This window comes from Cryptomeria japonica, chromosome 4, assembly GCF_030272615.1.
Source record: "Cryptomeria japonica chromosome 4, Sugi_1.0, whole genome shotgun sequence".
Lineage (NCBI taxonomy): Eukaryota > Viridiplantae > Streptophyta > Pinopsida > Cupressales > Cupressaceae > Cryptomeria > Cryptomeria japonica.
The window spans coordinates 122,965,555-122,992,484 of record NC_081408.1 but is presented as its reverse complement, the minus strand read 5'-3'; the positions used below and the strand labels follow the sequence as shown (position 1 = coordinate 122,992,484).

Here is a 26,930-nt window from a genome sequence, read left to right as displayed (position 1 = left end):
ACCAACCCGCTGTTAAAAAGAGAGAAGAAAGAAATAGCAAGAAAAGAGCTCCAGTATAAAGATCTTCATTAGTGTGTAAGCCAATTGTATACCACCACTGATAAACACGGAATAAACAATATTGACCAGACCGGGGGCACCTCCTCTCGTAAAGGCTTCTATGGCTGGTTGACCAAAATGAGGATCCCAAATTGCATGAGCAATAGGTCTTACATGTAAGGGGTTGCAGACCCATGCTTCGAAATTGCCTTGCCAAGCTACGTGGAACAAATTACCAGAGGTCCACAGAAAGATTATAGCTAACTAACCAAAGTGAGAAGCAAAAATATTTTGATAAAGATGCTCTTCGGTAATATCATCATGACTCTCAAAGTCATGTGCAGTGTAGCAATACCAAACCAAATACGATGAGTAGTTGGGTCCTGGGCCAAGCCTTGGCTGAACTTTGGAAATCTTGATGCCATAATGCTTTTCAAATCCTCCTAGTTATTATCCTACTACAATAATTCTTGCTAGTAAGAATGCCCATGTTGTAACGATTCCACCCAGAAGGTAATGAGCTACTCCTACAACACGTCCTTGGACAATACTCAAGGCTCTGGGCTAGATAGCAGAAGCAACTTTTAATTTATTATGAGCCCAAACAATAGATTCAATAAGTTCTTGCCAATATCCATGGCCACTAAATAGGAACATTAAACTAAAGGCCCAAACGAAATGAGCACCTAAGAATAAAAGGCCATAGGTAGATAATGAAGAATCGTAAGATTGGATTACTTGAGAATCATGTGCCCATAGAAAGTCACGAAGCCACCCGTTAATTGTAATGGAACTCTATGCAAAGTTTCCTCCTATAATATGAGTTACCACTCCCTAATCACTTATACTACCCCAAACATCAGACTGCATTTTCCAACTAAAATGAAATATTACTACCGAAATTGTATTGTACATCCAGAATAATCCTAGGAAGACATGATCCCAGGCACATACTTGACATGTTCCTCCTCTACCAGACCCATCGCAAGGAAAATGAAAACCAAGATTCATTTTATCGGGTATTAAATGAGAATTGCGAGCAAATAAAACACCTTTCAGTAATATTAATACAGTCACATGGATAGTAAATGCATGAATATGGTGTACTAAGAAATCCGTAGTTCCTAATGGAATAGGTAACAAAGCCACTTTGGCACCTACTGCTATCAACTTGCCACCTCCCCAGGTTAAGCTGGTGCTTGTTGTTGCATCAAGAGCTATCAAATTGGGTGCTAAAGCATGAGTGTTTTGTACCCATTGAGCAAAGATAGGTTGTAATTGTATAGCAATATCTGAAAATATATCTTTAGGATGTCCTAAAGCACTCATAATATCATTATGAATATATAGACCAAAACTATGGAAACCTAAGAAAATACATGCCCAGTTGAGGTGTGATATGATTGCATCACAATGTCTCAAAACACGGTCTAAAAGATTGTTGTATTGAGTAGTCGGATCATAGTCTCTTACCATAAAACTAGTTGCATGTGCAGCAGCGCCAACTATGAGAAATCCACCAATCCACATATGGTGCATGAACAGAGGCAGTTGGGTACCATAGTCAGTAGCTAGATATGGATAGGGAGGCATAGAATACATATGGTGAGCTATGACAATAGTTAAAAACCCTAACATAGCTAGGTTAAGAGCTAATTGAGCATGCCATGAAGTAGTTAAGATCTCGTAAAGACCTTTATGTCCTTCCCTTGTAAATGGACCTTTATGAGCTTCCAAAATATCCTTGAGGTTATGACCAATAACCCAATTGGTTCTATACATATGACCAACGATTAGAAAAAGAACTGCAATAGCCAAATGGTGGTGTGCAGTATCGGTCAGCCACAGACCCCCCATTACTGGGTTGAGTCCTTCGTGAAAAGTCAAAAAATCTGAATATTCTGACCAATTCAGGGTGAAAAATGGGGTCAATCCCTTAGCGAAACTAGGATAAAGTTGAGCTAAAAGCTCACAATTTAAAATAAACTCATGAGGAAGTGGTATCTCTTTAGGGTCCACTCCAGCATCTAAGAGTTGATTAATAGGTAAAGAAATGTGTATTTGGTGTCCTATCCAAGATAGAGAGCCAAGTCCTAGTAACCCTGCTAAATGGTGGTTCAACATGGATTCTACATCTTGGAACCAAGTCAATTTTGGAGCAGCTTTGTGATAATGGAACCAACCAGCAAAAACCATTAACACTGCAAAGATCAATGTACCAATTGCGGTGCAGTAAAGTTGCAATTCACTAGTTATTTTGGATGCTCACCAAATCTAGAAGAACCCAAAGGTTATTTGTATTCCTCGAAAACCTCCACCCACATCTGCATTCAAAATTTCTTGGCCTACTACCAGCCAAACTACCTGAGCACTGGGTTTAATGTGAGTAGGATCGCCTAGCCATGCTTCATAACTGGAGAAGCGAGTGTCGTGAAAGTACATCCCACTTAGCCAAATAAATATTATTTCTAATTGACCAAAATGAGCACTAAATACTTTGTGAGAGATCTCTTCCAAATTATTGGTATGGCTATCAAAATTGTGAGCATCAGCATGTAGGTTCCAGATCTAGGTGGTAGTATTAGGTCCCTTGGCTAGTGTCTTTGAGAAATGACCTGCTCATAGCCAATTTTATGTGTACAATGAGTATTAATTGTTGGTTGGTATTTGTAATGAGATTTATTTGTTTACTACAATGAGATTTAAATAATCACCTTGTCAAACAAGTATTTTAGCTTAATCATTTGCAATAATAAATGATTCTTGTAGACACATAAATTTGTCTATTAATTAAATGAATATTAAATATGTATTTAATGACTAAATATTTCTCTATTAATTAAATTGATATTTAATTAATTCAACTTAGCTTATTCTTCTATTCTGGTTAAATAAATTTAATCAATTTATTTAATCACTAACTATAGTCCAAGTTATTATTCATCCCCCTTCTTCCTATTTAAATAAATTTAACATTTATATAAAAATCAAATCCCCTTTTTAAATAAATCAATATTTATTTAAAAATAACTCGTCCACTTGCATTCTCCTACAAATGCAAACTTTGCACATTTAAATAGATTTTTTATTTAAATAAAATCCTATTTACCCACACCCACCTCTTTCTAGATTCTTCTAGATTTCTCTAAAACCCCTTCTAGACTCTTCTAACCCCTTCTAATTTATCCTAATCCCTCTTCTAAACACTTGCACAAATCCTAATCTAATATTAACCCTCAACCCATCATCTCACCCATTTAAGACTCTTACAGAGTCATAAATGCTTCCCTTCTCCAACACCCCATCCCACATGGGTCTTGACCCTTTCGTCAAGACTTAACCATGGGAAAATTTTGCACAATATTTTACCTATTGGATAATAACCTTACCCTTGGATAATATCTTTTTTCCAATAACCCAAACCACATGAGGTTACCCTCATGCCTTCTTAGGCATTAAATGCTCTTTGCCTCTCCTCTCAAGCCATCTCATACTGACACTTGTCATCATGGGATTAGGTTGAAAGCCATCACATGAATCATAAATCATTCAATCTTAACCCTTCACAAGCCCTTTCAATCTTGACCATCCAATCCTCTATTTTCCCTATAAATATAGCCTCATTCCTCAGGCAAAAAAGGAAGCATTTTGAGCATTGTTACTATACTTGCATACACACTAACACTTGAGCTTTTTCATAGTAATCTTGTTGTAGGCATTTGCATGGCAATAGGAAGTTTAGTTCATTCGACCATTTGAATCTCCATTGGCATCCATGGTTTAGTGCTAAAGTTGAGAGCTACATACACTCATTTGGATCTTGGGGAGGAGAGGACAAGGGAGAAGCAAAAAAGGTATCATGAGAGCATCTTAGGGAGACTCCTCTTCCTTCTCTTCTTTTGTCTTTCTTTCTTTGCATGCTTTTTAATCTTTTTTGATATGTATGTGAGGGATTTTTTTCATTTGTTTTAGTTTTGGTTGGAAACTAACATGCTAACATTTGAATCTTATTTGAGGCCTGTGTGCCCTCTCATGTGCATCAATACTCATTCTCCTAAGGACAAGTGAAATTATAAAATAATCAGACGTTGAAGGCTATTCCATACAATGTAGAATAATAAATATAACTTAACTATATACTTTTAATAAATTCTCTATGTGTATGTGTGGAATTAGATTCCTATATCACATTGATAATCTTTATAATCTTTTAGCAATTCTCATTCCCAATTAAATGTATTTGAAATATATATAATAATTATTTATTAAAATAATATAATGAGATAATTAAATGTTATTTTAATGATAAAAATTTTCATCTCGCCCTTAATTTACATTGTTATTGTCAACTCAATTAGAAAAATAAAATAAAAAGTTAAATACATATCAAATATAATCATTTTTACTTATATTTAAATCTAAAATAAATCAAAATTCTACTTCTAGTACAACTTCAATTTACCAATTCAAAATAATAAAAATACAAATAAATAAATAAAAATTAACCTAACTTCATATAATCTTCATTAAGATATTTTTCATCATTTAAATATTTAAATAATAAAATAAAAAATTAACAAAAAAAATATTACTTATATTAAAAATGTAGTCCACAACAATAACTAATGGCTACACAACCCTTACTCAAAAGAAAATATGCATAATTGAATATGTTGTTATTTTAAAATATAAATATGACAATCTAAATTATTTAACCTAGCAAAAGGCAAGAATATTATGTGGTGTAGATAGAAATATAGATAAAAGTGCATTAATATAGATAGAACTAAAAGTATTCCCTAGTGTAGATTTAAAAGTGCCACATGAACACTTAAAAATATTAATAGATATTAAGATTCCACAATCCATGAGAGTTAAATCAACTGCTTGTAGATTTAATTGTGTGAAAAATTTTGCATCAACATTTCGGATCACACTTTGTGATCCATCATCTCTATGTGTTTTTGTTATGGGTTTAATGGCAAATAAATTTCTAGAGCCTTTTCTCAAGATAAGTCTCATATTGGTTGCGCAACCCAATTCCACCCAGTCTCCTTCCCTCCCCTTTTCCTATCTCCCTTATATTGAAGGCATTTCTCACAAAATATCCAAGATCATTTTTTAAAAAGTCTTCGATGTGCCTTCAATCCCATTTCCACATTGAGAGACAGGATGCCTTCTCTCAAAGGCTTTAAAGACATTCTTCTTGACTCTGGGGTCTACAAGATAGTTTGCTCATGTGGCACCTCATATATTGGTACTTTCATCACCAAGATCAAAGAGCATAATGTCAACATTAAGCATGAATGTATTTCCAAATTTGCCTTAGCTGAGCATGCCTCCTCCACCAAGCACCACATATATTTAGAAAGCACGCAAATCTTTTTTGAGGAGAATAAATTTTTCAAGGGAAGCTCAAAGAATCCATTGAGATTAACAACCATGCTTCCAACCTTAGTCGTGATGAGGGTTGGAGTCTTAGACTTACTTTGCAACCTTTGCTCTCTAACCTTCACACTTTCCCTCATCTTCAGCCTTGACATCTCTCTCTTTGTGTCTTCACTCTTTTTTGGCAAGTGTTCTCTTGGCTTTCTTGCTTTGTGTTCCCTCATTGTTGTCCCCCCCCATCCTCTGTTAGGTGATCATTTTGCTTGTTTGTTTTTTAATTTTCTATTCCTCTTAGGTTGTTTATTTGTTGATGTCTCTTCTGTTGAATGTGAATATCTAGGCATTTGAGAGGTGGGTTGAATCAGTTGACAACAAATTCTTTGTATTTAACTTTAATGCTAATTTTTAATATATAAATATTGATTAAGGTGACACTGATCAAGGTGATTTTTACAAAGGGTGGCACACTACTGGTTTGGCTCACTGTCGATGGGCTCATTACCCTGAAATGCTCATTGCCAAATTACAAATAGGCTCACTACCCTAAAAGGATCACTACCGAAGAAGAAAGAAAGACAAAGAAAATCCACCACAAGAAAAACACAGTCTACACTATTGGAGCTCCTTTCAGTAAATGTGTCAGGCAATCACTGGATTCCTTCAATCTTGCATATCTTCAACACAAAAAGCCATATATGAAATCACCAAATCAAAATCTTATATATACTATCTCTGAAAATCATAATTCTCAATGTTGGTTGAGATAGAGATCTAAAATAGGTCTCCATTAAACATTTCAATGGTGGCAAGAAATGAGAAGTGAACCATGTCACGTTGTTCTTCCTCGAACATATCAACATGCTACATACATCTCCAAGTTCAGACCTAAAACGCATCCACACACTATACATCCTCAATATTTGGTCTAAGGCCTCGAGCTTCGGATTAGGTCGAACCCAAAATAATACAGAAAAACATCTTTTGAGATACCAATCACATCCGATGAAACTGGGAAACCTTCACGTGCACAATATGCCTAAATTGAACACTCATGCTCACCATACCACATCCAAACTTAATTTGGACCTAAAGGTTGACATCAATGACAACACATAATGCAATGCTAACATCTTCATTTTTTCTCTTTCCTCTTCTCTTCTTCTTCTTTCTTTCTATTATTTGTTTCTTCTTTGTGTTCAGTTTTGTTCCTTTTCTTTTAGTTTCTCTTGTTTTTCATTGTTTTCTTCTCTTTTGTATCTGCTTTCGGCTCTTCTCTTTTTCTTTAGTTTTTTTATTTATATTATTTTCCTCCTTTGTGCTTGGTCTTTTCTTTTTGCCTTGTGTGTTTTTCTTTTTCCTTTAGTGTTTTTATTTTTATTCATTTCCTCCCTTGTGCTTAGTCTTTGCTTGTCTTTGTTTTTGCTTTGCGTGTTTGTTTTTTTTAGTTGCTAGGCTTTTCTATTTGTCTAGGTATTATTTGATTTGATTTACGTTTCTTTTGGTTCTCTCTCTTTGTTGTTTTCTTGTTACATCTTCCCTTGGGCTAGTTATGTGTGTGTGTGTGTACACACACACACACATATATATATATGCACACACACATATGTAGGTATGTTTTCTTACTTTATATATTCCTTGGTGTAGATTTAAAAGTGAAGTTACCATGATAAATATTTCTTATGGACAACTAAAATAATTAATAATAATAAATCAAAACCAAACAAGTTGCTTGTAATGCCCAAACTTTAGGGCAAAAACATAACAACAATATTTTTTTTAAAAGAGCATAATTACTTGAGATAAACGTAATGCTAAAGTGCAAGTTGTACACTAGGTTTCACTAACTTGATTACTCTAGTGTCAACTTAATGTGAATGGATTAATTCTTTGTGTAATTTCAAATTAAAATGGCATCATTTAACTTTCGTTGACTAGGTGGGGTAAATTCAACCCCTAAGCCATTTTACTACGTTACACTCGTTAGGGGATATCTCTTTAAAAGTTACTATCCCTAGAGTCGACTATAGTATTAGATTCGGTTAATTAGTTTATTTATTAAATATGACGAAGTGTTGCTCAGTTCACCTTATTTATAATTTTCCAAGGGTTTAAAATTCAGAATCCTCATAGCAACTATTTAATTTCATTATCGCATGGGGTGGATTAGAATAAATCCAATAACACTACTTTAACATTATTGACAATAATTATTTTTTTTTAAAAGAAAATCTCTAAACTTACCATATCAATATTAATATAAACTCTTTATATTATTATTAAAATCTATTTATTTGCCGACATTATTGATCCTTCCTCTTTAAACAACTAATTAAATTGCATACAAATGAGATATAAGTCTTCAACTTATCCCTTTATTAATGTGTATACTTATATTTATGTATAAACATATATTTATACATATAATTTTCTTCTCCAAACAATGGTAAATAAACTACTCTCTTTTTAATCTATTAAAATTCTTTATCCAAATATATATATATATATATATATATATTCAAAATTGGTTTCTTCCCCCCTTTTACTCTAATTTTATAATGTATTGTTTTTATATTATAACCCTAAAATTTTAAATCATCTCCTAAGACCCTCTCTTTTATTTATGCCCTAACTTACTAATAAGTTAGGGCATCTCTTATTTTTAACTTCTTGCCTTCATTTTTGGTGCAGGGAGGTCGAAGAGGGAGGTCAAAGAGGGAGGCGATGGTGGAATACACCATGGCGGTGAGAAAGCGCAGAGAATTTTAAAGGGAGTCGTGCCTGTGTGGTCGCGGCCACCGGTGGGTCGTGGCCCACTTCATAACACCGCTTCCCACAGGGGTGGGGTGGAGCCTTCAACTCCCCCATCCCCCTTTCCGCCCGCGTTTTTCTTTTCTTTTTTTCATTTTAATTTTTTTATATATATATGCTTAATATAATATATATATACACACATAAGTATATATGTATATGCACAGACTGATTTTGTGAAGAAAATAACAATCTCTTTTGTTGAGTTTATTTTAATGTGCAGATTTATATATATATATGGACACTTAATTTATACTCAAGTATATATCCATATTGTTGGATGGTTTTTTTACAAACCTTTTCTTTTGGATAGCCAGTTGTAGATCTATTCTCTTATTTATTTTTTGTCTAATGTTTATATATTATTTACTAAATAAAGGGATACGAGAGGTGAAATGGGAAAGAGAGGACTCCTCCCTTCCATGGAGATCCTTCCTCCTTTCCAACCCCAACACTAAACAGGAAGCTTGGTTAAATCTGCTCCCATAGTTTTCTCTCTTATGTTCTATTAAAATTTGGTTCTCTAACGTCTACTAAAAATAGGTTATCAATATTCATTGCAGCTTATTGAATCTAAGATAGATCTTGTCTTCATTTTTTATTTTTTGCTTCAAATAAGTTGTGATAGAGATACAAAGGGGAGATGGAGAAGAGAGGAGGACTCCCTTCAATGGAGATCATTCCTCTTTCCAACCCCAAGATAAAATAGAGAGCTTGAAATACTCAACCCTCAAAAATATTTTCTCTCTATCCTATAGTTTTGTTTAAAACTAATACTCTTATATTTAAGTTCTTAGATAAATGCAAGGCATATATATAATATCCCTTTCTACTTATATTGGAATGTAGTTTCTTTCATTCATAGTATAAATTTGACTATTATTTCTTTATAAAACCAATCTATTTTATTGCAAGCTATTTAGATGTAAACTGGAAATGGAAGAGAACTCTTTCTTTTACTTTACTAGAATAACTTTTGCCACACTAAAATGCAATTTATTGCTAGATTCAAAATCAAATTTAAACAAGGACAAAATTTCATGCTAATTACTTTTAGATTTAAATGAACAGTGCAGATTTATGAACTTGTATTTTTTGAACAATACTTTAGTACTCATTATGAGACAAATTCACTCATGTGATTGTAACAAAAATAAATAATTCAAATTTTTAGATTATAACTCCATAGATTCACTATTTCTCATTCTAAATATAATCTGAAAATAAACAACTCAACATTATATAAAAAGGGGAATTATTTTTTCAGCTTTGTATTTCTTTTAAATACAATTCATGTCTCTTTTTTTGTCATACAACTAAAATAGTAATGTAATAAAACAAATACAATTTTTTTTACATAGGTTTCTTTTTGAAATTCAATGGTAAAATAAAAATGAAAATACATATGACTCATCTCTTTCAATCTTCCTTTTTCTAGACTTCTTATAACATGAAAGATACAAATCTGAATAATTATGAAGATACAACTTGAAATATTTCTTCAATCTAACTCTTAGATATCTATTTTCTACAAACCAAAATGCAGACTTGCAATAATGAGAAATTTTTGGTGTGACCATGGAGGTTCACCCCCCAACCTAGGCCTACAAGAGGCCACCCCGGAGATTGGGAGAACTAGTTATCAAACAAGTTACACAGATACTCAAAACTCAACATAATTTCTAGATTTTCATAGGAGAAACATACAACATAAAACTCTCATCCCAAGCTTGCGCATAGTCACCAAGTGACAATTAAATTAGGGGTGAAGGTGGACCAAGTATCAAAGGGGAGAATTGCAAAAATACAATGATCACCAAATGGCTTCCAAGGCTTAAACATCCTTCAAACTTGGTCTCTCACATGACCACAAAATCCCTGATGACTCCCAAAGGCTTTCAAGCCAAAAACTCCCCTTATGTCCCCCAAATCTACAAAATAAAAGCAACAAGGATCCCATATCCTTGTTTTTGACTCTACACCCTAAGACTGCCACAATCCCTTCACCCCAAGACTACTCTGCCCTCCCAAGGGTGAGTTTGGTCATGACTCCCAAACACAATATTCAAATGAAAGCCACATAAAACAACTAGCAATTCAACCAAAATCATAAATCAAAGATTCAAAGAATATACTCATGCACATAAATTTTCAACCAGATTTTTTTACACAAAGACAAACATGAAAATGCAACTAAAAATCTAAGGGTGACAATGCACCAACCTTCAACCCCTACTATGGATTATGTGTTGAAGAGCTCCCAATTTCCCCAACCAAGCCAAAAGGTATGTAGCTACAAGTCTCCTCACTTACACAAATTTCCTTCCCTCCATCCAAAATTCCTACATAATTCTTAGTCTCCAAGTTTGGAGAGTGGGTGATAAAAATCTAAGTTTTAATTTCTTCATCTAAATAGACTTTTCTCACATTTCCCAACTTCCTTGGAAAGGATTTGAGATCTCATAAGTTGGTCTTCCTAACCTTCTTACAAGGTTTCTAAAAGTGAAAACTAAAAAGGTAAGTGTAAGGTGAGGAAGTGCATCCAACACAAGAATGGAAGGTTGTCTAACCAAGACTCAATCTTCTAAAAGCTTATTTCTATCCATCAAGAAAAGGTCACTTTTCAATGATGGTATGATGAAAGAATAAGTATCTGATTGATTATTGAGAGGGGGGGGGGTGTTGAATCGGTAAATAGAAAAACTGATACAAACTATCCCAATCTCAAAATCAATCTCTCAAAGTAAACTTATCAATGAAATACCACTGTCAAGATAAAAACTCATAAGATAAATCGGTTGACTGTTACAACAAATTAACAGTAAATAACTTCAAACTCACAAACGTCCAAATGCTTTATCATATGTCAATAGATTTCATTTCTCAATGCTTCTGGTTACCATGACTTATCAAAGTAGTTAAGTATTTAATCAAATCAACCATAAGATCATAACCACAAAAACAATCACCACTTGACACAAATATTTTTGATGTGGAAATCCAAATGGGAAAAACCACGGTGAGATGAGACTCACAAGATAACTATCTGAACTCTTTTGAAGTTCACCATGTTAGGAGCTAAGCCTGTTAAACTTTTACAAAAGTCCTATTAAGAACTGATCCTGTTAGGAACCACCCAGTTAAGGGATTGACTACAAATGCCTTGTTAGAAGCAATACCCTGTTAGGAGTAACCTTGGTAGAGGATTTCATAATCCAAGCTAATGGATCACCTTGTTAGAGGATTTGAATAGTCACCAAGCTTGTTAGATCTTACTCGGTTAGGGGATTTCAATTCTCCTATAATTGTTAGAAAACAATGGGAGTTTGTTGATCTGTCTGAATAACACTACACTTGCTTGATCAGATCCTTTTCATGCTCCTATCTTCCTTTACTCAAATTGCAGATACATCATCTGGTTTGACAACCACACACTCAATTGATCTCTGCCAACACTCAAACTAAACAACTTCATCGACCTTATAAACAAATTAATTAGGTCGGTAACACAACATAAATCTTATTCTCATAGAGATTACAAACAAGTTGGTTCAAGTATGACCATCGGATTACATAGCAATCTTTGCACATCAATCAAGAAAACCTTGACCGCTCCTTCATCACTGCTTCATCGGTCTCAGTAACTAATCACGCGCTTTGCATTATATGCAATACACTTTGCTTATTCCCTAGACAAAAAAAAATGTTAAAACAACGCGCCAACAACACTTGAAATTATCTTCATACAATAATCATGCGTGTCATAACCATTACCTCTCATCATCAGATAATAAACCAACATAACCAATTCACCAAACTAAATCGGTTAAGTATAACAAAAACAACAAGTAGGGTTTACCGGTTACAACAATAGATAGGTTTTTACTGGTTACTGGTTCAACTCACAAACTTACATACTAATTTACAGTTTCCTTCACTTAGCTCTTCCTATCGGTTACAAAGCAATATTCACAATATCAACAATATCATTACCGGTTAATTGACATCAATGACAACATAACATATCATTAATGCAATCTTCATGCAAATGCCAACAATCTCCCCCTTTGGCATTGATGGCAATACAAATATCAATACCATTGATTTTTATTGTGATTGTGAATAAGAATATTGGTTTATATTACCAAGTATTCACCATCAACTCATGTATTCATCTTGTCACTAGTTCTCCTCCTCATAATCACATAATTTTTTCTCCCCCTTTGACAGTAATGCCAAATTGAAAGTAAAACATGTAATGTCAAATTTCACTGTGCAACATCAACAACTTGCAACTGGATGATCCCCCTATGGAATAACTTCCACTTCTACACCAATCCTTCTATAAAATTTTGCAAGTAGCTTAGGGACTGATGTAATCTACATCACGCTCAACTAACCTCATGAAGGGGCACAACCCCTAGCTAACTTCTAAGATACTCAAATGTAGTCTTAGGTAGAGGTTTAGTAAAAATATCTGCAAGTTGATCCTTGGTAGAAACATGCTCTAACATAACATCTTTACTCTGCACTTTTTCCCTCAAGAAATGATACTTCAATTCAATATGCTTGGTTCGTGCGTGCAAAACAAGGTTCTTGGAAATATTTATGCCACTTGTATTATCACATAAAAAATTTATAGGTTCTAAAATCTTCATCTTAAAACCTTCCAAAATGTGCCTCATCCAAATATCCAATGTGCAATTCATGTAAGTTGCAACATACTCAGCTTCAACAGTAGATTGTGAAGTACAACTCTGCTTCTTTCTACTCCATGAAACAAGTCTTCCTCCAAGAAAAAATGCTCCACCAGTTGTGTTATTTCGGTCATCAACATTTCCTACCCAATCTGCATTTGTGTACACCTTCAAATCAAAGTTTCCTCCATATGGATACCATAATCCATAGTCAATAGTACCTTTCAAGTATCTAAAAATCCTCTTGGTTGCTATCAGATGTGTTTCCTTAGGATTCTTTTAGAATCTAACAACTATACCAACTGCATGAGCTATATATGGTCTGCTATGAATGACATAGTGTAATTTTCCAATCATTGACCTATATTCCTTCTCATCAATAAACTTAGATTCATCTTTCTTAGACAACTTACAACCTATAACCATTGGTGTCCCAACTGGTTTACAATCACTCATGCCAAATGTCTTCAAGACTTGTTTCACATACTTAGACTGTGTGATAAAAATACCATTCTTCATTTGTTGTATATGCAAGCCTATGAAATTTTTTATCTCCTCCACTAAAGACATTTAAAACTTAATTTTCATTTCATCTGCAAAACTATTGCTCATGACATCATTGCCTCCAAATATGATATCATCTACAAATACTTCATTGACCAGTATTTTATCTCCTTCAGATTTTAGATATATGTTACTATCATCACTGGTTCTCAGAAAGCCTATCTTCATCAGATGTGTATGAAGCCTTTCATACCATGCTCTCGGTGCCTTCTTTAATCCATATAAAACCTTATGCAATCTGCATACCATGTCTTTCTCATCAATCAAAGTATAACCATCTAGTTGCTCAATGTATACTTCTTCTTCCAGCATCCCATTCAAAAATGCAGACTTAACATCCATCTGGTATACCTTGAATTTCTTATGAGCTGCAAATGCAAGTAAAGTTCTGACACCTTCCAATCTTGCCATTGGTGCAAAAGTCTCGCCATAATCTTCTCCTTCCTCTTGTGCATAACCTTTGCAAACCAACCTAGCTTTGTTACAAACTACAACACCATCTTCATTCAACTTGTTCCTGAATACCCATTTTGTACCTATTACATTTTTATTTACCAGTCAGGGTACTAGGGTCCATGTGTTGTTCTTCTCAATTTGATCTAATTCCTCCTCCATAGCTTTAACCCAATGATCATCACCAAATGCTTCCTTAGCAGTTCTTGGTTCAATAGTGGATGTTCAACCCAACAATAAGAATAATAACTCTAGTTGAAGTCTCAACTCGAAGTTTGGACATTCACTTGGTAAAGTAACTATTTCCATAGCTAGTGTTCATTTGATTGTCAATCTAGGGACGTAATACTTGAAATGGGTCTGCACTATATATGCATTAAGTTCCTGCAATAGCTACTCTACATTACTGTAACAACTAACATCTATGCAGAAAGATAAGCAAGAATTGAAACTATTGAAAAGCTATAGGAAAACTTATGCTTTAACATAAATTCATTCAAGCAATACTGGCTAAGTTCAATGCCGCTCAACATAAATTACTTTGTTTTGGTTTCACTACAGGAATAATCAATGAATCTGTTTCCAATTTCTGCAGGAACTGTCAATGCAAGAATCTCTACTGCAACTAAAGAAGAAAACTAATCTTAACAAAGGCATAGGAACACTCACCAAGTGGGCTCCCTTGGGTGAGTGATTCCAAGCTTCCCAAAAACAACTCTAAGTGCCCAGAATAACATATCTTTATTCATTATTCTTCGGAAGTCATTACATGATTCAGCATCAAAGGAAACTCAAAACACTTGTAACTTTATTTCTAAAATCCTCTTCTCTTCTTTCTCTCTTTTCTATCTAACCTCATAAAAGAGATAAAGAACTTTATTTAAAAGAAAACAATTACTTCCTATTACATAGATCACGCCAATTAGAAGAGGCGGATAACTAATCAAGAAAAGAAACAGTCGGAGTTAAGTCGCTGATAATGTGGATTTAAACTGAACAACAATCATAACACATCATGGTGCTATTTTCAACACTAATGTCTACTTGAGTAAGACATCAGTAAACATTGCGCAATTACTTTTCCTCTGTCGTTCCTTACGCTCATCAGCATTTCTACTGATTCGATCTTTCAGTCTCCTCCTTGAATATCTCCTACTGCAACTGGCGCGATAGGAGAGCCTTCCCAACAACATCACTTTATTCCTGTCATCTCAAAAAGAAAGAACATACAAGAACATACACATCTATTTTAATTAATCAAAACATCTATTAATTTCACACATGAAATTGCCTAAACAATTCACATGGCAACATGAATGAATAACATGGCTGTAGGAATAAACTGGCAAAGACAAAACATGTTTTAATAGGTTCACACTAACATTTGAAATACATATAGTAAACTTATGATACATCATTACTATTATGTAAATCAAAATATGAAAAAACTTAAGAGTTCTAAGGATAAAAATATGCTAATGTCTCAACTCATCATGCCCCCCAACTTTAAGGTATTGTTGATCCTCCAGCAAGAGGAAAATTCTTGATTCTGGCACTAACTCTTAAGTCACCAATGGTTCCTTGATCCGTTCCTCTTGAAGGCAATTCCAATAAAACCCCTTCATCTTTTCTAATCTAGACCATCTGGCCTCCTCTATAGTTGTGTCATAGGGGTGATCTATAACCTTACATCCCAACAATGGCCACATAAGTATAGGGGGCTAAAAGATCAAAGGTAACCAGTTATTGGTTTTCATCCTGCCCAATTGGATATATTTAGGGGCTCTTTGCATAGCTGCATGAAAATTTGGCAGTGAATGAGGTTCTCCTTGTTTCAATTCTTTTGGCAAATTATTCCAGCACTAAATTAGGCCTTCAATTATAGCTACACTTTCATTTTGAACTAAATGCTCATATGCTTGGAATATTTCTTCCCTCATTGGCAACACTTGATTCCTCACATCTTGCCTTACCAATAGCTTCTTCCATTCATAATAGAGAACTCTTGGCTCTTTTGCTTCCTTCCTCAATGGTAATGGACAATCAAATTCAACATCCCTATGTGTTCTGGCCTATACTCCCATGTCGATCTCATTCTGAATCCATGACATTAAGGCTTTTATGTGGATATCCCCAATGTATAACTAGGGATTCCACTCACTATCAGAAGTTACAACATAGTTATGCAAGTAAATCTCACACAATAAATTGTTCACAGCTACTGGAGAAGTCTGATAGGCATCATAAAATTCCTCAGGGGTTTCTAAAGAAGGGTTAAGTTCCCTGACAATACAGTTTAATTTAAAATTTAAATACCACTTTTTTAAATGCAGAGCATAAACTCTTGGCAATGCCCTACATTGCATTAACTCTGAGACCATACTAGTGATTGTATCAACTTTGGCTTCTAATTCTTCAATTTTGTTATCCCTTTTTTTAATTTCCTTTTGTTGTTTGTCAATAATCCTCTGTAATTTAGCCCTTTCTATCTCCCATTTCCTATAAAATGTTAATGCAATAGATAAAATGCTGAGAGATGATGGAGGTCTAATAGTTGTTACCTTTGGACGTGGAATTTCTTCAATGGGTTCCTCAAGTTGTCCTGCCACATGTGCCAGGCTTGAAAGTTTGTCTACATAATCCTCCTTCTGAATTTCAACCTCTGCTGGGCTCTCTTCTTTTGATGCTTCTACTGAAATAACATTTGTCTACATAATCCTCCTTCTGAATTTCAACAGACTTTTTGGGTAGTACTCCTAGTTCTTCTTGCATAAATGGTTGTGGGAATGGTTTCTACCTGCAGCTTTGCTATAAGAGTTTTTCTCTTTGGTCTACACCTCTTGGCTATAGGGGAAACTTGAGTTTCCTACGGCTGAACCATAGGTTCATCTTCTGCATTAATTCCTTCTAATTCCTTCCCTTTTCTTTTAGAAGATGTTGATTCTCTTTGAAAAGAAGTGGAGGGTTGCTCCATGTTTGTCTCAACCATCTCTTCCTCTGTAATAGTCACAGCTACTTAAGCGATGAGTAATTCATTCTCTGCAGAAATTATGGGAGAAGAGGGTTTTCTCATTTCCTCCTTTTCAACTGCTAACTCATCTGCAACAGGAGCATCTTCAACCATAAACTGTGATATGTCTTCAAATACCCCTCATTCTATCTGTGAAACATCCCTAAGAGAATGTTCTACCAAGAATTTTATCAAACCATCATGGCTGATAGAACAATTTCCATTCTTTTGTGTTTCTTTGGCACTTGTGGAAATGAGGCGATATAAAAAATTAGGAACATTCACTCTTCAGCCATGCCATAAATGACTAAGCAATTTGAAATGGGGTGAATGTAAATTTGAATACCTCCCTTCATAAGTAATGTACTTCATTACATATAAAGCCACCTGGGGCCACTTTGTTGGAAGGGAAACCCTCCTAGTTCCTTGCTTGTACACTATTAGAGGTCCATCTATGGGGAGTGTAAATTTTGCTCTGGCGCTTTTAGCATCTTTTGATTCTGGAAACAATTCTCCTTCCTGCAGCAAACCTGTAACTTCAGCTATCCGTTGCTCTGTAGCAATGAACCTTAATACTTTAACAATAGCCTCACCTTCATTTAATGAATGCATAAACTCAGAGGCAATTTCTTCATTAGAATCCCTTATTTTCAGAAAGTAGACAATCCAACCATGCTACCTAAAATAATGCTCACAAAGAGCATCATGTAGCAACGCGTCATGGATTATTGGTTCATGGTAGATTGGATCTCCACCCATTTCTTAATCTATTAATGCAGCAAACTCTTTAGCTAAGAAACGAAGAACCAAAATACTCTACAAACTAAAAATTGAAACTTCCTTATCTATTTCCAAATTTGGCGACAAAGTTCATTACTTTCTTATGCCAAAGAATATCTTATTAAATAAATGATGGCAAGCAATCAAATCAAGGAACCGAAAAGGATGAGTAATTACTAATTTTGGAAACTGAACCATAAACACCCCCCAACTTACTTTGGCACATGTCCACACAAGCTGAAAGGATTTAGGGAATTGTGCGTGGATTTTGCAAAGGAATTAATCATAATGAAATCAAATGCCTAATTAAAATAAAACAAAATATGTACATACATACAGTCGTGCAAAAAGAATGGCGAAATGAAATGAAATGACAGATAAGGAAATGAGATGGGATGATGTGGATGGAAAAATTTATTTATGGAGAATAATATTTTCATAAGACATAGAAATATTGTTATGAAATGACACATGGAGAATTAGGAAGTGGTAAGCATGTTCACTGCAGTGGCTGCAGGAACCTTACCTCCAATACTTTGCTCAATTACAGAAGGAACTTGATCAGTTGCTACAAGAACTTGTGTTTGATCCTTATTAGAAAATTACTGTAGGAACTCCTCTTTACTAGCAGGCTTATGATAAAGACGCAATCTATGACCATTTACCAAAAGCTTGAACCGAACCGGGTCAATTATGGTCAAACAAACAACTCCATTGTTGAAAACTTCGTCTATCTTATATGGACCTAACCATCTGGTTTGTAGCTTTCCCATAGTATCTTTAGTTATTGAGTCATGCAATAGTGCCTAGTCACCTGCTTTGAACCTTTTTCTCTTTGATGTATTTATCATGCCACTTTGCTCTTTGATTTTGTATCAATTCTGTCTGTTGGACAACCGTTTTTCTCCATTCATCCAGAGCATTCAATTGCTGAATACATTCTTTTGGTGCTTCAGAAAGTGTCATATTTAATTGCAAAGTTGTCCTTAGAGTTTTATTTTCAAACTCAATAGGCATCATTGTTGCTTTTCCATACACCATCTCAAAAGGTGTAAAACCAATTGGTGTCTTCCAAGTTGTTTTGTATACCCAAATTGCTTCTGAAAGTCTATGAGACTAGTCTTTTTTATGAACATCTATTGTCTTGGTAAGAATAGCCTCAAGCTCCCTATTTGTAACTTCTACTTGTCCATTAGCTTGTGGATGATATGGGGTAGATTTTATGTGCCTTATATTATATTCATTGACCAAGGCAGCAATCAATGTTGATTAAATTGTGGGCCTTGGTCTGATACAATTTTCCTTGGTACTCCATATCTTGTAAATATCTCCTCATAAAGGAACTCAGCCACCTTATTATCCCTTGCATGTGTCATGGCGCAAGCTTCCACCCCTTTGGTTACATAATCTGTGCATACTAAAATGTAATATTTTCCATTAGAAGGGGGATCAATTGGGCCAATAAAATCTAATCCCCATTTATCAAATGGTGCAACCAGTATTTATGGATACAATGGCATCTCATCAGATTTAGTAGCTCTCCCTATATGCTGGCATCTATCACATTTTCTTGTATACTGTGTTGCATCCTTATATAATGTGGGCCAATAATATCTTGTATTCAGTATTTTGAGTGTTGTTCTTTTAGCAGCAAAATTTTCTCCACATGGCTCATCATGGCACGCATGCAGGATATCATATATTTCATCCTCTCTTACACATATTCTCATGACTTGGTTAGGTCCAGTATAAAACTAACAATTAGCAATCCATGAGAAGTTAAAGCATTTCTCCACTAACAACCTTCTTTCTTTAGGAGAGAAATGAAGTGGCATTTTAGCAGTAGCTAAATAATTAGCAATATCAGCATACCAGGGAGTGTGGGCTTGTATAAGGAATAGATGTTCATTCGGAAAAACATCATCTATGGTTGTAGGATCTTCTTGTAACTGAAGTCTTGAACGATAATCTGCAACCACATTAGACTTTCCTAGTTTATCAATAACTGTGATATCAAATTCATGCATCAATAATAACTAGCGAGCTAATCTACCGGTAATTGAAGGCTTATTCATGAGATATTTGATTACAGTATGATCAGTATGCACAAATATGGGATACCCTATTATATAGTGCCTGAATTTGTTGAGTGCATATATAACTGCTAACATTTTTTTTTCAGTGATTGTGTAATTTAACTCAGGCCCATGCAAGTTCTTGCTAATATAATATATTGCACTTTCCAAGTTATCAATCTTATGTCTTAAGATTGCTCCTATTGCATAATCAGATGCATCTATATGAATTTGAAATGGTAAAGACCAATTCAGACCTTTAAGAACTGGTACTTTGATCAAAGCGTGCTTAAGCTTCAAGATTCATTGCATGAAGAAGTCCATTTAAATTCCATATCCTTGGTAAGTAGAGAATATAAGGGACTTGCAATTTTGCCGAAATCTTTGATAAGCCTTCTATAATATCCAGCATGACCAAGAAAACTTCTAACATCTTTTTGCTTTACCAATACATTGATATTCTGAATAATTTCAATATGTACTAGGTCAACCTGTATTCCTTTTATAGAGATATGATGACCAAGGATTATTCCTTCCTACATCATTATGAAGAACTTCTCACCATTTAATGACAAACTATCATCTTCACACCATTGCAAAAATTTCTTCAGGTTCACTAATGCTTCTTCAAATTAAGAACCATAAGTTGTAAAGTCATCCATATCAATTTCCATGATGTATTGGGAAATATCTAAAAAATATGCTTATCACTACTCTTTGAAAGGTGGATGGAGTATTACATAATCCAAAAGGAAGGACAAAATATGCATATGTTCCCCAAGGACAAGTAAATGTAGTCTTCTCTTGGTCCTTTGGGGCTATCTGAATCTAGTTGTAGCCACTGAATCCTTCAAGAAATGAAAAGTATATCTTCCCAGCTAAAGAGTCTAATACCTAATCCATAAATGGAAATAGAAAATGATATTTTATTGTTCCTAAGTTCAAAGCTCTATAATCAACACATACTCTCCATTTTCCTCATTTCTTAGGAACTATTACTAAAGGTGATACCCATTAGCTATTAGAGATAGGATAGATAAACCCAGCCTTTAACAACTTCTGTAATTCCTCTTTAACTATTTCTTTAAATACAGGATTGATTCTTCTTTGTGGTTGTCTAAGTGCACAAAAATCTTCTTTTATATAGATATAGTGGCTACAAACTGTTGGATCTATTCCATGCATGTCCTTGTAATCCCATGCAAAGGCATGTTTATGACATTTAAGCAAGTCCATGAGTGCTACTTTTTGAGTATTTGCAAGATCACTATTGATATTCAAATATTTATTCAAATCAACTTCTATTTTGATAGTAAGATCAATCTGGGATATATCAGAAAAATTAGAAGTATAGACTTCCTGCGGCAACAGAGTATGCAATATATTAGTGGTTGCGGGAAAGTTTAAATCTGCAATATTTGGTACCAACTCCTGCAATTGTTGTTCTTGTTTTAACTCATTTGTCAGAATTTTATAAAGAATCGAGTCTTCATCATGGAATTGCATGAATGGTCCTCTATTAATCATCATAAGGTGATGAATAGAGTCAACTCCCTCAAATTCTTCTCCCAAATTAGGCCAAATGGCTTGTTGTTGATCAAACTAGGGTTGAGCAACAGAATAAAAAGCTAATATTTTTGTAGAGTTCCCATCTAAAATAGTCATATCCCCTGATCTACATCCAATATATGCATCAGTCGTGGAAAACCAAGGTCTTCCCAGAATCACTGGATATCCTCCTAATGTCGCCTTTGGAGATAGAATCATAAAGTCTACAGGGTATTCCCACGAATCCAAAGTAACAACCACATCTTCAATCATATCATCAGGTCAAACTGTATAGTTGTAAGCAAGTTGTAGGACTGTAGGTGTAGGTCTGAGACTATTGATTTCAAGTCGCTGCATTAATTCTCTTGTCATCACATTAATGGATGTCCCTAAATCAACTAAAACACTCCTTATCTGAGTGCCATTAATGACTGTATTCACAACAAGACTACCAGGATCAGAATATTTGGGAATTGAAACCTTTCCTAGCATAATATCTGTCAGTTGACCCGTCACATGCATTGTTTGCGGATCCTTCTTCTTCCTGCTAGGTTTTTTTAGACATGCCTCCCTAAGGCCTTATTGTATATAGGAACATATTTTATTGCTTGCAATGATGGAATTTTAATACATACATGTTTTAGTTGATCTATGATATCAAAACCTTGCTCCTATTCCGTAAGAACTTCCTTTTCTTGCAATCATTGGGGAAATGGGGATAGTCTTTGTTTCTGAGGTATTGTGGTTGTTGGATTAGATATATCTTGTTCTTCTCGCACCTCAGTTGTAACTGGAGTAGATGGATTAGGCATAGTTGTCCCGGATCTGAGGTGAATATCACTTATAAATAGAGAATAGGTTGGGTATTGATTAGGATCAGCTGAATAAACTTGTTGTTGTTGCTGAGATTTAATATTAGGATTTGGCATTAGCTAAGTGGGCAAATGCATTGGTTTAGGTGGAACAACAGTGGCTGCAAGGGGAGGCATTATTGTAGGTGATTGTGGTTGTTGAATAGGCTGTTGATATCTAGAAGATTGGGTAGTCCATGGTTGACTCCCCCTCCATTGAGAAGTAGGTTGCCAATTCCCTTGAAACTGGTTCCCTTGTACATGAGGTGGATACCAATTTCCCTGTGGTTGCTTCTACTATGGCATTCGACTAGCAAAATTCTGCCCTTGGCCTTGAGGACCATACAAGTTTGTAGAATTACAAATTTTTTGAGCATACGGTGATTGTCATTGATTATTTGGTACATAAGAATTTTCACTATAACCAGAAAAAGAAAGTGGATTTGGAGGCATACCTTGTCTTTGGAAATTTGGCCTTCTTTGAGCAACATAGAAAACTTGTTCATCCTCACCTTGTATTGTCTTGAAGTCAGGAACCTCAAGATTTGCAACCATTTTACATCTGCATTCCTTTTTTTTGTCTACAATGAGGGCAAAATTCTGCAAGAAATGAATCAGCTTCTTCATGATTCTTCTTAGCTGAGAGTGTATCCAATGGAGTAGCCATATTATTTATGATGTCCTCCTTAAATTCCTTCAACAAATGGCTAAGTTCCATTCTAGAAACTCTAGTACTAGAGGTTGATGAAGGAACTCCTGGCTTGAAATGCCTGTTTTTTTAGAAGCTAATCTACAATACTTCTTACAAATTTATCCTATTTCATTCCATGTAGATTGTGTAATGTCACCTCCTCCCATAAGATCCAAAGCATTAGTGTATTCATAATTGATTCCTCTTAAAAATATCAGCTTGAGGGAATCTTCATTTAGAGTGCTATGCTTGGACTTTTTGACACTAAACAGAAACCTTTCCAAGTAATCTTCAAGACTCTCATCTTCTTTTTGTGTCATTCTAAAAATATCATCCCCATGGAGATCAGTGCCTCTGCAATAGTTTTTATACTTTGCAAGAAACAATCATTTCATCTCATACCATGTATTGATTGTGCTACTACCCAAACCCATAAACCATCTTAAAGATGATTCTTTCAAAGTGGCAGGAAATATTTTGAGTCTATGGGCATATGTAGTATAATCAAAACTCCTATAGAGAACATCAAACTCAAATAGAAATGTGTCTGGATCCTTGGTCACTAATCCATAGAATTTAGGGAGGGAAGAAGCTGGAATCTTCTTGAGATTAGCATTATCATGCTGATTAGATATGGGGAACTCAAATGTTGGGTCCAAAGGTGGATTATTCCCACCACGAGGTGGGTTATTCCCACCGGGAGGTGGATTTCCTTGCATTGGACTAGTGGGGGGAGTTACCAAATAAAATTCTTCTTCTAGTGGTCCAAAAAGGAACTGAAGGTTGCCTTCAGGAAATTCAGATTCAAGGTGGTTCAAGTTCTCTAGGGTTTGATAAAGTTCAAAAAAAGGATTGATATCTGGGGAATTAATTTCTACATGATTAGGATGATTGGGTATAAATCTACCTACAACATCTCTTCTTTGCCTATGCATGCAGGTTCATAATTTTTTTTTTTAAACAATCAGGTATACCAGAAAAAGAATTAACTGAAAACTAAAAAGATAATAACCATAACAGGTTCTTAGTTTGACACCATTCCCGACAATGGTGCCAAAAAATTTCAACCCAACAATAAGAATAATAACTCTAGTTGAAGTCTCAACCCGAAGTTTGGACATTCACTTGGTAAAGTTACTATTTCCATAGCTAGTGTTCATTTGATTGTCAACTCAGGGACGTAATACTTGAAATGGGTCTGCACTATATATGCACTAAGTTCCTGCAATAGCTACTCTGCATTACTGTATCAACTAACATCTATGCGGAAAAGATAAGAAAGAATTGAAACTATTGAAAGGCTATAGGAAAAATTCTGCATTAACATAAATTAATTCAAGCAATACTGGCTAAGTTCAATTATGCTCAACATAAATTACTCTGTTTTGGTTTGGCTGCAAGAACAGTCAATGGATCTGTTTCCAATTGCTGCAGGAACAACCAATGCAAGAACATCTACTACAACTAAAGAAGAAAACTAATCTTAACAAAGACACAGGAACACTCAATAAGTGGGATCCCTTGGGTGAGTGATTCCAGGCTTCCCAAAAACAACTCTAAGTGCTCAGAATAACGTATCTTTATTCATTGTTCTTCGAAAGTCATTACATGATTCAGCATCAAAGGAAACTCAAAACGCTTGTAACTTTATTTCTAAAATCCTCTGCTCTACTTTCTCTCTTTTCTATCTAACCTCAGAAAAGAGATAAAGACCTTTATTTAAAAGAAAACAATTACTTCCGATTACATAGATCACGCCAATTAGAAGAGGCAGTTAACTAATCAAGAAAGGAAACAACCGGAGTTAAGTTGCTGATAATGTGGATCTAAACCAAACCACAATCATAACACATCATGGTGGTATTTTCAACACTAATGTCTACTTGAATAAGACATCGATAAACATTGCCCAATTAGTTTTCCTCTACCATTCTTTATGCTCATCAACATTTATACTAATTCGATCTTTCAGTCTCCTCCTTGAATATCTCCTACTGCAACTAGCATGACAGGAGAGCCTTCCCAACAACATCAATTTATTCCTATAATCTCAAAAAGAAAGAACATACAAGAACATACACATCTATTTTAATTAATCAAAACATGTATTAATTTCACACATGATATTGCCTAAACAATTTGCATGGCAACATGAATGAATAACATGGCTGCAGGAATAAACTGGCAAAGACAAAACATGTTTTAATAGGTTCAGGCTAACATCTGAAATACATATAGTAAACTTTTCATACATCATTACTATTATGTAAGTCAAAATATGAGAAAACTTAAGAATTCTGAGGATAAAAATAAGCTAATGTCTCAACTCATTAGTGGAGATCATGCAAGAATTTTCTCTAATTCTTCTTCTGGTTAGTACTCCAACATCCTTATCCCTAATAATCTATTGAGGATTTTGATTCAATCTCACATATCTTGGAATACATTATCATTATCTTAAGGGTTAGCTTCATCATTATCATCATCTTTTGAATTTATTTGTTCTGGTTGAACTAGTGCATCAAAATTTGCTTTGTCAGTTTCAGATTTCACAGTTTCTAGTTCCAAAAACAAAAAGAAAGGATCTTCATCCTTCTTCTCGAAACTATTTTCCTTTGAGACTTCAAGAAAATCATTCGCTTGAACATCAGCACTCTCAATAATCCTCTGTGTCTAGTTGTTAAAACACTTGTAGGCCTTACTCTTGGTGGAATAGCCAAGAAATATACCTTCATCACTTTTAGCCTCAAATTTGCTAATATAATCACTCTCTTAATAAAACATTTTCTTTCAAATATCTTGAAATAACTAACATCAGGTGATCTTTCATACGAATATTCATAAGGAGTCTTGTCCTTACCTCTTTTTACCCGAACCCAGTTCATAGTGTAGACAGTTGTACTGACAACTTCTCTCCAAAAAGTTTTCGCTACACCTCCTTGTATCAACATTGTCCTAGCAGCTTCAACAACTGACCGGTTGTTTCTCTTTGTGATACCATTCTATTGTGGTGTCCTTGGTGCAGAAAGCCGCCATTTGATACCATTTTCTTCATAATACCTAGTGAATTCCTTAGAAGTAATTTCACCACCTTGATTTGTCCTCAGACATTTTATCTTCTTACCACTCTCCTTCTTAGCTAAGGCCCTGAATTCCTTGAACTTACCAAAAGCTTCAGTCTTATCCTTCAAGAATGTGGCCCACATCATCCTTGAGCAATCATAAGTGAAGATCATAAAATATCTGTCACCTTGAATACTTTTTGTTCTTATTGGTCCACAAAGATCTGTATGAACTAAATCTAACAAGTGTTCCGCTAAAAAAGGTTTTCTCTTGAAAGTTGAGGATGTCATCTTTCCCAAATAACATTCTTTGCAAAGAGCATTAACTGATTTGTCCAACTGAGGAAACCCTCTCACTATCTTGGACTTAATCACTTTAACAATGTTATCAAAGTTTATATGACAAAATCTCCTATTCCAAAGCCAACTATCATCTATCTTTGCAACTAAATAGTTGCTAACTTTAGGATTAAGGTGAAACACATTACCTTTAGTTTGCTTCCCGATTGCAATCAGTTCACCTTTGTTATCATAGATTTTGCACATACCATTTTTAAACTCCAATGGGTATCCTGCCATTGAGTTGTGCTACACTTAAAAGATTGTGCTTTAAACCTTCAACCTAGTAGACATCATCTGCACTGCTCTTCACATTAAGAGAAATAGTTCCCTTACCGATCATATGATGTGAACAACCACTATCAATGATCCAATCATCAGAGTTATCCCTCCTAGATACTAATGCCTTTTGGTCTGATATCTCTTCTTTAATAGCTACAAACACAATATCTTCATTAGCATCACCATCAAATTCTTCATCAGTGATACCAACATCAACAACAATAAGACAATCTATTTTGCCTTTACCCTTATACTTCTTGAATTTCTCTCGCTTGTGTTCATTTTCACCATTAGGACAGTTAGCAGCTATGTGTCCAATCTTGTTGCATGCAAAATATTTTAA

The 26,930-nt window shown here is 34.7% G+C and overlaps 1 pseudogene; it reads right to left on the bottom strand.

Moving 5' to 3' along the window:
- Positions 1-489: 489 nt before the first annotated feature.
- The window catches only part of LOC131074160 (photosystem I P700 chlorophyll a apoprotein A1-like), a 58,654-nt pseudogene continuing 32,213 nt past the window's right edge, over positions 490-26,930 (bottom strand).